Source organism: Cephus cinctus, unplaced genomic scaffold, assembly GCF_000341935.2.
Source record: "Cephus cinctus unplaced genomic scaffold, Ccin1 Ccin1_scaffold0123, whole genome shotgun sequence".
In the NCBI taxonomy this organism is placed as follows: domain Eukaryota; kingdom Metazoa; phylum Arthropoda; class Insecta; order Hymenoptera; family Cephidae; genus Cephus; species Cephus cinctus.
In genome coordinates this window covers 1397556-1410218 of record NW_014332857.1, presented here as the reverse complement: position 1 = coordinate 1410218, position 12663 = coordinate 1397556, and the positions used below count along the sequence as shown (strand labels likewise).

The window sequence follows — 12663 nt, the reverse complement described above, 5'->3', positions numbered from 1 at the left end:
TGTCCAGTGACATAACAAACTTCTCTCATAATTCACGTGACAATCTTCAAAGCATTTTAGGTGGAAATATAACAACTAAATTGCAATTCTGGGCTTTGCGGAACATTGATACTTTAAATCAGCTTTGTATAACAGAATTATTAATGTTTCTTCGCAGCGAAGGACATAGTGAACTTCCAAAAAGTGCTACAACTCTCTTGCGTACAAATAAGCGAAAAAATGATATCCAATCTATGTCGAGTGCTAGAGGAACTTACGGAAAATATATATATTTTGGAATTAAGGACGGATGGGAAAGGATAATTTCTAATGTATACACAGAGGATCATATCAGTGTTCTAATAAGCGTAGATGGTCTTCTAATTTATCGACACTCGCGTTCGCAATTCTGGCCGATTTTAGCCCAGGTGTACCACGAAGATTACGACGTACAACCTTTTATTGTTGCACTGTACTGTGGGGATTCAAAAGCTCAATCGGTTAACGATTATTTAGATGATTTTATTACGGAAGCTAAAGATCTCATCGAAAACAATTTAATAATCGGTGACAAGATATATCGTTTTTCGTTCGTCATCGTTTTAATATGGTATCGTATTAAAAATTAAACGCAGGCGTTTCGCTGTAACTTTACTGCACATATAATGCAATTAATTTAATACGAACAATATATGTGTCTAGAATATATCTATAATTTTTAATTACATATAATATATATAATATGAAATTGAAGGACATAAAAATATATAGTATACGATATTATCACTACGTATATCGAATTGCCTTGTTGGCTCGTCGTTTCTTGGATTTCGGGCCTGACGACCGACGTCACTCGAACGTTCGCAAGGACGACGGTAGCGCCACGACTTGATGCACGGATCAGTTTCCCAGTTTCTTTGTGGCATGAACAGAGAGTGAGTTCTGTGACAGTGATTAGCGGACCTCGTAACAAAGAAACTCTAGGAAGTGAAACACCAATACGCAGTTAGTGTATTATTTCATAATAGAAACGTAAGTACCAATCGACTGCTTAAATAACCTAAATTGCACAAATCTCTTCATCCTTCATGGTCATGTTTCATAACTTACTTCAAATACTGCAAACATTGTCGTATTTCCTCCTTTTCCATAATATATCTGAAAACTATACAACATTCTCCACGTTACTTCCACTGAGTTAGGAAGCACAACCTATATGATTAATTTCAAAAGCATTGTTTCTTTGTTTTAATTTCGATAAAAAAAAATATTTGTCGAGACGTCTTTCTTACATGACTGTAAACGTGCAACAGTCTAATTAACATTGTAAATCTATTCTAAAAATGGCGTCTTAATGGATTTCATAACCGTTAAATATCCACCTATGTGAAGTTAACCTAGCATTTTTAGAATTTAAAATTGTTTTAAATTCTGCTGACTTGACCGACACTCGAAAGCAATATTGGGCCAGTGGCGTCAACCAATGCTTGGCCGACGCTCTGAAATAATATTGGGCCAGTACTCGTAGTCGGTAATGCCCCATCGCCATTCTCCAACGGTTGGACCCATGTTATCATTCCAATGAACAGCCATTGCAATACCAACTCTGGTAGCCGACGGTGGCCCAGTCTTGGTAACACCGGTGGTGACTCTAGCCCAGAGTGGACCCTGTCGCAAATTTCTACATGGAATTTTATGCACCGTGACTCTGCCAAACTGTTGTCACAGTCACTAAATGGGGCTAAATATTTGATATACGTCGTTCGCGTTACGAGCCAAGAAAATGAAAAGCACTTCCGTGAAACTCCGTGACTCTAGCCGTTTGCGGAGTCGCATTTTATAACCGAGATTTTCAAAGGTGGCAGTTCAGTCGCTAACTACTTTAATCAGATGGCATACCACGTCACGGAACGAAGGATTTGGTATGACAATGGATAAGTGGCCAAAGAAAAAAATCTCTATAGTAAACGAAATATCTATATTATATTTAACCTGTTATTTACTTAACGATTGCCTCGCTTTCTCGGGGTTTGTTCCTACGTGTCAATCTCGGGATTTCTATTCAGTGTTGGAAGTTTACGATTAACGTAGTAATAGCGAGAACGATGTGTATTACAAAGCCCAGTATTCTGATGCTACTGGAAGGCTTATAGTCCTGTATATTGACAGCTTATCGACGCTGATGCTGCCTCAGCTTTCGAGATACGTGTCGAATTAACACGCGGGATTACGCAACAATATTGTGGCTACGCTTGACAGATTTCCGATCAACATAACCCCGTACGAGCCTATGCTGTTGGATGGGATGGTCACGCTGCGTTGTCAGGACACAATTGCTTTTCTATATGCAAGAGGATAATGCTCCACTATTGATAACAGGTAACGTTTTATGATTGTCACTAAGATTGGGGACTTGTGTGAACGATTTTTGTAAAGACGCTCGATGAAGGATTTTTTATTTTAATACTTCTTGAAAAGTGTTTGTAGGAAATTTAGATGATTTTGACAAGTTTTTGTAAAGACGATCGACGTAGGATCTTAGAATTTCGATTCCAATATACTTCTATTACTTGAAGCTTTCTTTGAGAAATTGTGTATACACGCGTAAGAATTGCCGATTGTTCAGAATGGAAGTGATATTCTAGTGGACCATTTGATGGTAAAGTAGCAAAACAAAGAGGCCTTTCTCTTCTATTCTCGAGAAGATGGACCATCTGAAAAATAAATAAGGGAAAACCACTTACTAAAGTGCGATGTCGAAAAAGTAAAGCAGACCAGAAGTGGGAAGCCCTTGTAATAACCTCATTTCTGCTCTATACAAATGGTGGCCATTTTCTTGTAAGATAACGAACGTAAAACATAGTTTTAAGAAATTTGATAATATGCATTATAAATTGCTATTACGCGGATTTAGTACTTTCATGAAATTCTAGTTTATACGTAACTTCGTGAATTTCTATTGGACACTTTTGTGAAAGTGGCGTGAATACAAAATTGTTAAAATTTACACGACTACGATATTTCAAACGAAATTCAGTTAGTTATCGGTAGGGTCAATATTTTTAGCACTCTTCGAAAATTGCACAGCGCGGTCTGCAATTTCGCATGTGCATTTTATGCCAGAAAACAGTTCAACGCTTGTCGAGTAACCGGAGCCAATTCGGCAAATGCTCGGTTCTATGCCAACTTGGAAACTTTATGGTGAAATTATTCGCGAATCCTCGAATATTAAGAAAACTTACTAGAAATTGTTTGCGCCACTTCGCGGTCTACGAATTCGCTTGCAAATTAATTTTACAAGGGTTAAATATTTCTCGAAATTGTAAACTTTAACGTATTCTAAATTTCTTGATCTTCAGCTTTTCTAATACCCAACAATAACCTCCTCCCACCCCACCCCCTCCTCAATAACTTTCAAACCTTGTAATAGTTTCACTACAGTATTAAATTTCAGGAAACTAAATTCTAGCAATCTATGTTTATTTGGTCATGTACAGGACGTCAAAAGGACTTTGACTGTACCGTCGTTTCGTCCAAATGCAATATCAGTCTAACTTTATCAAAGAGGTTATAATGAGTCTTTACTTTCATACCCCTACGTAGCATGGTTTTTCCTATACTTCTTCATATCTGCAGATGTTCTACACTATATATCTGACACAGCTGACACAGTACACAGTAAAAAAAAATAAACACATAGAAGATAGCAATAAAAAGTCTACACAGGCACAGAGCATATGAGCACCAATAAAAAGAGTCAAGTGTTGATGTCTTTTCTAGCTCGTATTGCCTTCAGTGGTTTCATTTTCTCTCCACAATTTGACATTCTGATAAATTTATGGAGAGTGGGATAAATAGAAGAAAATCCTCCAAGTACCGTAGATATCTTTTTACAGATTATTTTTTCTGCTTAAATGCAGTGTCCAATATTTATGAGCATTGTATACTCATGAGTTCTCGATACAGAAAAGAAAATTATCTTAATATTTTTTAACAAGTAATTAGGAAATGGATTAACATCAAAATTCATGTGTTACATTTAAGTTTTGACATTGCGCAATGTGTAATATGCTGTTCAGTGAAATTATATGTTTGTTTCAAGGAAATCAATTGAGCCACTTTACATGAGGATTCACCCTTGTATCTGGAAACAAGTGATTACCAGGTAGCACAATGTGAATGCACCGCAAACTGTATTCAGCATTATCATGGTACTATCAAATGAGCATAAAGGATGCATCGGAGAGTATACAAAGGAGAATGCTGAATGAAGTGAATAGAGAAATAAAGATCCAGAGCAATTTGAGGAAGGAAAATTATTTCAAGAGAAAAATTACCAAAGCTATATACAACGACTCAACCAGGAAAATTGTAGCTGATTGCCCAATGAAGTGTTTGAATGGAAATACAGTATACTACACACTGTAGCATATACTACATTATATTCATCTGCAGTAGCTTGCGTTAGTTTCGGTCGTAACGTCCTGCGCACTATACCAGCGATAGACTCTTATTTACGGTAAAAGGACTCTAATAATCTGTCGCACTAAACTCACCGCTTAAGCTGACCGATGGTTATATCTTCCTGTGACTTATTGTCATTCCCCTAAACGCGCCACGCGTCGCGTCGTCCCTTCTGTAGGATTTACTATATACCAGTGTATACTATAATGGCATACTATAGGCGCTTAAAATTATCGGTACGAAAGGGATCCAAATTGAATCTTTAACTTATATGGACAGCATCATTTGCACTGGGCGTGAATGATGGGCGTTTTTTTTTATCTCATTAATTTATTCCCGACTATCTCTCATTTCACATTCCAGATCTTGTGGAATGCAAGGCACGTGTATGGCCTACGTATACGTGATACCGTTAATGATTTACTAACCGATTTGTTTGAATCAAGACTTTTTTTGTTATAAATATTTCGAGTCTATTTAATTAACCGAATTTTCAATTAGATTGTATCTCGAATACTCGACGATAACTCGACTAAAGTTTCACCACCTGTCGCTATCTCTACCCTCGTATCGCAACGCGACATTACGCAAATTGCAAATTGCGTAAATACCGCGCGCGCGAAAATTGGCTGAGTGTTTTAAGCATCGCCGATGGCGACGAGGCGTCGTGCGTTCGCGGGACGCCGATGCGACACAGCGGAGCATAACATTACGGCCGGTATAATTGTCGCTGGCACGATTCGCGAAATTAGCGAATGCACAATTTACAACGAACTACAACGACGCGCTCTCGTTATCCGATGGCGTTTTTCTATTTCGCACCAAATTGCACTATTTTTACTTATATTCCTTCCTCCCGTCCATTTAAACTGGTTCACGCAAAGATACGGCGGAACAGCAAGATAACCATTTCCAACCCTGTCACCAATAAACATCACTCACGTCTAATTTCACCAGAACCATACCAGATTAACATACGATTAAACACGCAATTACGTAATTAACAAGGAAAAAAAATATCCGCGACACAGATTCGACTTTTCTTTATAAAAGAAAAATTCACCCATTATTCGGCGATAACATAATCCAAAAATCGAGCCCGAACTTACATTAGCCGCAACCCCTATACAAAGTTAAGGCATTCACGCGACGCGCACGTGTATTTCCGTACGACCAAATCTTAGCCCAGCGAATGTATAAGTTACCTCGTAATTATTTAACGCAACTCGGCTGCTTCATAATGGGGCTTAGCGAACATCGCAACTAAATGAACCTGACGCCGTTGTGCTTGTCAGGTAGGTGCAACTCCCGATGGTACACTGATATTATATGTTCACCACAGGGCAAAGCGTCGTAGCAGCAGGTTGTCTCTTAATTAAGGAGGATCTCTTGGATATATCTAAGACTCACTCATTTCGCCAGGTCCCCCACGCGTTACGAGCTAGCCAGTCAACCATTGTACTACAGCGCCAGCCAGTCACCCACCTTCGTTCCTCAAAGACTGACTTCGTCTTTTTATTTCAATCTTTGCTTTCTTGTTTCTCCATCTACACTTCCTCTCCCCTCTTACCTTACCCCTGACCGTCACCCACAATCTCTCTGTGGTAGCAACATTATTTATACGACTGCAAAGCTCATCAACATTACTCGCATCACTCTCTTTTCCTCTTACAGAATCCAGAGCCGCGTTCAAGTCCTCCTTTCATGTTGACGAGAGACTCGAAGCTTTTTCCCGTGTCCCATGAGAACGACCGCACTGCGACGTCTCGTCCTGTCCAATGACGTTAATTTGTGATGTTCGAGCCAGGAGACTTTTTCATCCCATGCAGAGATCCAGATATACAAATTATTATATGACCGTCGAAATAATGAATTATCTATAAACTATTTGAGTTATAATCGAGAGTGAGTATTAGTGATAATTAAAAGTCAATTTTGTTTATTATTTATAGTAATGGTTATTATTACGTTTTAGCAGACGACCAATTCTTCCCTGCGCACTGCGAACGAACATCTAATTGGACTTGGTATCAGTCAAGTTCATGCTGTTATCGTATACTCTGATGATACTGGATACATAAGAGGATCGTGTTCTCCCTAAATAGTAGCTGTTATGTCTTCACTGATTTGGCACTGGTCGTCACTGATCGTCACAAAGCGAGAGCCTATCATGCAAAATCCACAGACACACACTTGGTCAAATTAGGATCCGAAACCTGAGTCGCATTACAGCAGCTATTCAACTATATATAGTTAGGTATAGTTCATTCTAGTATGGCTGACTATGTAAACCATACGTGTTTGCCTGCTTCATCAGTAGCACCCTCCATTAATCATTGTCCGCCGCGCCACTACGCGCGTTACATACATTATACGGGCCGCTTGTCATTCATACTGTTACGTGTGCCAGTGCTACCAACTCGGCGAACATTAACCTCAATTCAGTACCTCTACCAGGATGGCCACCGACCCTGAAAAGGATTAGGGGCGAAACGTGCTGTTTGTTCAAAAGACTTCTCAGACCCAGGATTTATTTTTTATCTCAAATCGTTAACGAGCTTGATACAATGTATACGTGTAAGAGTCAGGATGAATTATTTTGGGGTGTTATTGTTTCCTGTGGAGTGGAATGGTATGAAGTATTTTGTCTGTTGGCTTAATCTAAAGGGGGATGAATGTAGCTCTTTGATTTTGTCATGGTCAAAGGTCAAGTATTGGTCAACACCTGCAGGCTTTTGGTGTCTATAGTGCAGGGAGTGAACAGTCAACAGTGAACACAGAAACGTTTGTAGTTCGAGCGAGAGTTCCTGAGGATAGTAATAACAGTTTCGAAACTTGTACTACGTACTACTATCCAGTGAATAGGACACAGTTGTAGGCAACGTGGTTATACGCGAGATGTTCGCTGTAGCCTAGAATCCCTTGGAATCCTTGTGCTCCTTAATACGTAATTCCATGGCGGACATTTAATAATCAAGTAATGAGACGGAAGCGTAGACGTTAATGGATTTAATTGAATTCACGGTGAAGAAATTCTTTTGATAGATTTTCTTGTTTCGCTCATTAACTTTACGTTAATTTCTTATGACTGTACAGTGTGGTGTCTTGACACAAAACCTACCGAAAATTTTGTATAAACGTATTTTTGGCTTTAAAAGAGTCAAATGACCCATCGGTGGTATGTTTAGTGTTAAATAAATAATACATAAGTAAACCTTGATAGAATCAAGTGGAGAAAAATTAGCTATGTATCATTATTGTGAGGGAGGACTGCTAAATCCATGGTCCTTAAGAAATTTTGGGGATTAGGTGAAAAACTGCGAAGAAAGTCTATTGTGGCGTTGTCTGTGTATATTTAAAGAAAAAATAATCTCAGGATATTCACTTTCTTACTTGCTTCACCTTTACTGCAAGCTTTGAATATCTAAAAGCTATAGCTTCCTTGTAACACTTATCAAATTATATGGCCTCCTTTAATACCGTGGAATGTATTAGCTGAGCTAAGCACTTGGAGTACTAAGATCCAATAGAAATCTCAGAGAAAGCGATGCCCGCGGATAATGCATCGTAGTAAGGTTAAGAAATGGGAATTATAAAAAAATTTTCTTCATTTTACCTGGTTACATGGACGACCTCAAGGGTCGTTCAGGGATTAAAGATTTAATCTTACATTTAAATTCCATTCGTTATTCCCTTGTGAAACAGCCCAGGAGACAATGCTAAATACATATATATATATGTATATATACAAGATTTGTCATGAACATAAATTTTTGTTTTAATTAAAGATTTTGCCATGTTTTAATATTTATCAGACTCCTCTTGGTTATTATCATTATGGTTGATCATCCTGTTACAGCAAACTCTCGTTAAGTTCGCGCCTATGGGACTGAAGAGGATGAAACGCGCACTTAGCCAGTTACCTCTACGCCGCCAAACGAATATAACGAAAGTGTGGGACGTGTAAGTGCGAAGCGTCGGACTATAAATGGTGGAAATTTACCACACGGCCGATTTAGGGGAAACTCGCTTCGGCGCGCAGTTAGCAAGAGTGCACATGGCCAGAGGCTACTGTGTTCGGCGTCCCGGCATTTTCTGTGTATCCGAAAAGTAACTGAATGTCGACAGGCTATATGTATATATTACGTTTTTTGTGCAAAGCATGAGAATAATTATTTTTCGTACTATTTGAAAAATATGGATATGCGGGATAAAAAAAATCTGAATAAGATGTACAAATATTGATATTGAAAAGTCTGGCATGAATGTATGGGATTCTATTGGAGCCAGATTTTTTTTTTTTTTTTTTCCATTGTTCCCAATACTCGATTCCAGACTTTTTAGCCATAGAAAAATTTGAACGCGGGAATATTCGATAATAATATTTGCGAATAGATCCGATTATGCGCGTGCCAATACTCACTTATTTGAACATCCTCGTCCGCCTATTGAAACTACAAAGACGAGTGCGGCGGAATTTCGATATCGTCCTATTTTCAGTCTGTCGGTATTGTTTGCACTATGAGGGACGATGTTAGCAGCTTTCGAAACACACTGGGTCCTTCGTATGCGAAAGCTTAACAAATATTTGACAGGGGCCAACCTCTCTCAAACTTACTAGGCATTTCCGGGGGGGAGGTTTAGCGCATTATCTTTCGGCAGCCATGATCGATCATAATAACATCGGGCACTGATACGGGGCTACACATATGGACGGATATAGATCTTGAGGGCAATTTGTGAAATAAAAGAAAAAAAATTGTCAACGTTACATTTGAACCTGAAAATGTTATCTCTCAAGTCGTACAGCGTTTGTGAAATATTGTGAAGAAAAAAAAAAATTCCTATTTTGCGCTAAAACAAATTATCATCAAAACTGAATACTTGTAGTATACAGATAATTGGAATCAAGCGACCAGACAATTTTTGTATAAAAAATTTATAAATAAAAAATTACACAAACGAATATAAATACGTGCAAAGTTATCGAATATATATTCGATATCGTAATAAAACTTTTATATTAAAAATTTAATATTTTTCAGAAAAAAAAAAGTCTTGAACGATGAAAGATTGCCGTTGGATCTATGCATAGGATGTTAACACGGAATTCCACGAAAATCATCCCTTAGATGGTCAGAACTTGGAGATGGGGTGAATACCGCGATACAGCGGTTTTTTAAAACTAATATCAAATTTTCTTCATTTCGAAAATTGTGCATTAAATTTTATTTTGTTTCAAACAGTACACCAAGTACAAGGATACTTTATTGTCATTATACAATGATCTTAATCACCCACCAATCATATCGATCCTCTCTCAAGTAAAGCTCATATCCAAATACGTAACTTCACTCGAGTCACTCTGTATACTTTTCGTTTATTCCGCTAAACAGCTCTCGCTCGTGATATGTATCTATATAGATACCCATATATACGAAAAAGGGATGCACTCCATAACGCGCATAAGATGGCTCTTCTACGTTCTTACAGCTATTTCCCATTACTTATGGATATTCAATAAATTTCAAAGCGGCTGCCTCCAATACAGATATAAAGAAGCCAGCAGGGAAGTGAGCTTACGGCAATAAGAGCATCGATATCCCAATATCGAGGAGGAAAGAGGATGCTCCTAGGTGGTTAGAAATGGATCGGCGGTGGGGGAGAGGAGGGTGTAGCTTGGTTTCTTCAGCTAAACTACCAAAGAAAAGTACGGCCGTTCGAATATCACATATGTATTAGATTTTCATAATTTCTTCTTTTTTTTTTCAAAATTTCAACCTGCTTTATGTAAAATATCAGTCTAACAAAACGTACGTCCGGACGTTGGCTATTGTCTAAAAAACATTTAATTTTGCAAAACTTTTTCAGACTCAAAAACGTCCTGGGCACTGAGACGGAGAAAAAGGAGGCTATCGATAATCGATCGATCCCTGAATTCCAATCGATAAGATCTTTCGGCTCTATATGATTCCAATTAATGGCGCGAGTTTAGAGGCTTTATAGGATTACCAAGGGTATCGGGGACGAGGGGGGGGGAGGGGGGTTGGAGTATCTTCGATATTTCTCGGGGTCAGATAAGGTCAAGTCAGATAAACCTGCGAGAGAACGGAATCCGCAAAGCTCATAGGGATTCGCAACGAGTTACGAGTCCCGATCGAGTGTAGCGTAAATATATATATGTATATATAGGACTGTGGTGCATTCTGGATCCACGTGCGACTGCATGCTGCACAGGACGAATGCGCAATGCTTGTATGCAGTTACAAATTATCCTGAGATATAGCTATTGGTATTTGCTTACAGGGAGGGAATAACGCGTGGGTCCAGTGAGTGTTGGTACTCCTGGTCCAGGGCTGCCAACCTTTGATATCCATGTTTCTTCCATCGTTCCCCCTTAGCATTTCTATTTATTCTGACCGGTGTTGCGCACTTAGTTCGTTTGAGTGAAATTTCGAAAATTTGTTTAAATATTTTTTTTTACGTGGCAATTATGCAACATTTGACTTTGGCCATATTATTATGGCTTGATAAGAGGTAAGGGTGGAACTGGAATTGATGCCTTTGTCTCAATTACGAAGTTTTGCAGTTTTTAAGGTTTTCAAACGGAATCAGCCAATCACGTGCAAGCTTTAAAAAGAATAAGCCAATGAGATTGATTGATTCTTTCTGGAAGCCATGCGTGTAAATTTACTTTATGCGCTTTTCCAATTTTTCCAGATCCACGTTAGCGATGAAAATTCAATAAAAATAATTGACTTTCATCGGATCAGGCTCGGGATTAATGTTCGATATTAATTTCTATTTGAATGATTGACTTTTAATGCCGCAAGACCTGGAAAGACGATGATAAGAAATTTTCATTCCTGTATATACGTATACATATATGGGAAATGAGTGTTTCTCTGTCGGGCAAGTGTGTAAACACGTAGCTACGTACGCGACCACATTCGCGCAGCCCAGGAACACTGAGGAACGAGGATTTAAGGAGCCGAGTAATCTTCCGGCTGGATTCACTTTTCTTCAATTTTCCTCGCTCCTGAGATTTCCGGGATTTTACGGCGTACACTTGAAATCCAATAAAATCACCTGAGACCTTTTAAAATAAGAGATTACACGTAATCACGATGTAACGAGGGTGGGCGTGTTATTTGACACTGAAAAATTGAACTTTCGTTCGTGCTTTTCTTTTATCAGTGATAATCAAATCAACGAACTTCAATTTTATTCTACCGAAAAAAGACGCGTGCTTTATTTCCAATAGGATAACGGCGCTGCGGGGCTCTGAAGAGATACGGTGTCACACTGTATATATGATATAAAAAAAATATAATTTACCAAGAAATCAATATATACCAGCGTTTTTCGAAAACCAGCTAAATTCCTGTTTTACAGTTGATTCTGGGATTTTTCAGCCAAAATTGATTTCCAAGTGGTAGTAAATTATCGTTCAATTACAAATTGACCAACGATTCAATTTCACGATATTATCTCAATTTTCCTGTTTACTCCTGCAACCCTCTTATCAATCGATAAGACAATTGATAAACAGCATGAAATTTACCCTGGTATTAAACATCGCCAATCTAACTAACTCTGATAATAATTATTACCAGTCTAACTAAAACTATCGACAGTCCTAGGTGTCTGTTCGTTTGTCAATATCCGTCATGCGGTCAGTAACCCTATCTGTCAAAAAATTCGCACACCCGTCTAATCAGTATCGCGAAAAAATCAGAATCATTCGGCACGATTGGATGATATATCGTGACATTTTTTTTTTTTCAGTAAAGGGACACTTACTTTCGTTATCGTACGCGTATACGGTTATACAGTTTCCAAGAGTCGTGATTAAAATACACGAAGTGGCTCTAAAGCTTTATTCTAATTGGTCGTTCATCCCCGTGTGAATTATAAGGGTAGCATCATTCAGGACTATCTCTATATCGGCGCTGTCTACTTTATGGCTTTTCCATGCTAAGCACCACTCTTTCGCCACGGACTGACTTAGAGCTTTCGCGAAGCGGAACAATCGGGAAAAAGTGCGCCAGTGGTTAAGGCAGCTAACAGTTCAGACCAGCCAACGATTCTGCAGTGTCTGACGTCGGATGTGGGTTGTGGCCATACCTACTTATCGTTAGTTGTTTGAGCCAGAAAGTAACGGCGACTACTCGAAAACCGCGAAGAAAATGTGAAAAAGTTTAGGGGCGGGGGGGGGGG

The 12663-nt window shown here is 38.7% G+C and overlaps 1 long non-coding RNA gene across 3 annotated transcripts; it reads left to right on the top strand.

Annotated features, from left to right (window-relative positions):
* Positions 1 to 747: 747 nt before the first annotated feature.
* Positions 748 to 9356, top strand: LOC107274871. Of its 3 annotated transcripts, XR_003058131.1 has the most exons (5): positions 748 to 1011; positions 2149 to 2358; positions 4082 to 4498; positions 6118 to 6348; positions 6419 to 9356. It is a non-coding gene; the product is annotated as an uncharacterized LOC107274871 (long non-coding RNA). The 3 variants fall into 3 exon arrangements; XR_003058130.1 differs by lacking the exon at positions 4082 to 4498 and having other exon boundaries at positions 6422 to 9356; XR_001539552.2 differs by lacking the exon at positions 4082 to 4498.
* Positions 9357 to 12663: the final 3307 nt, after the last annotated feature.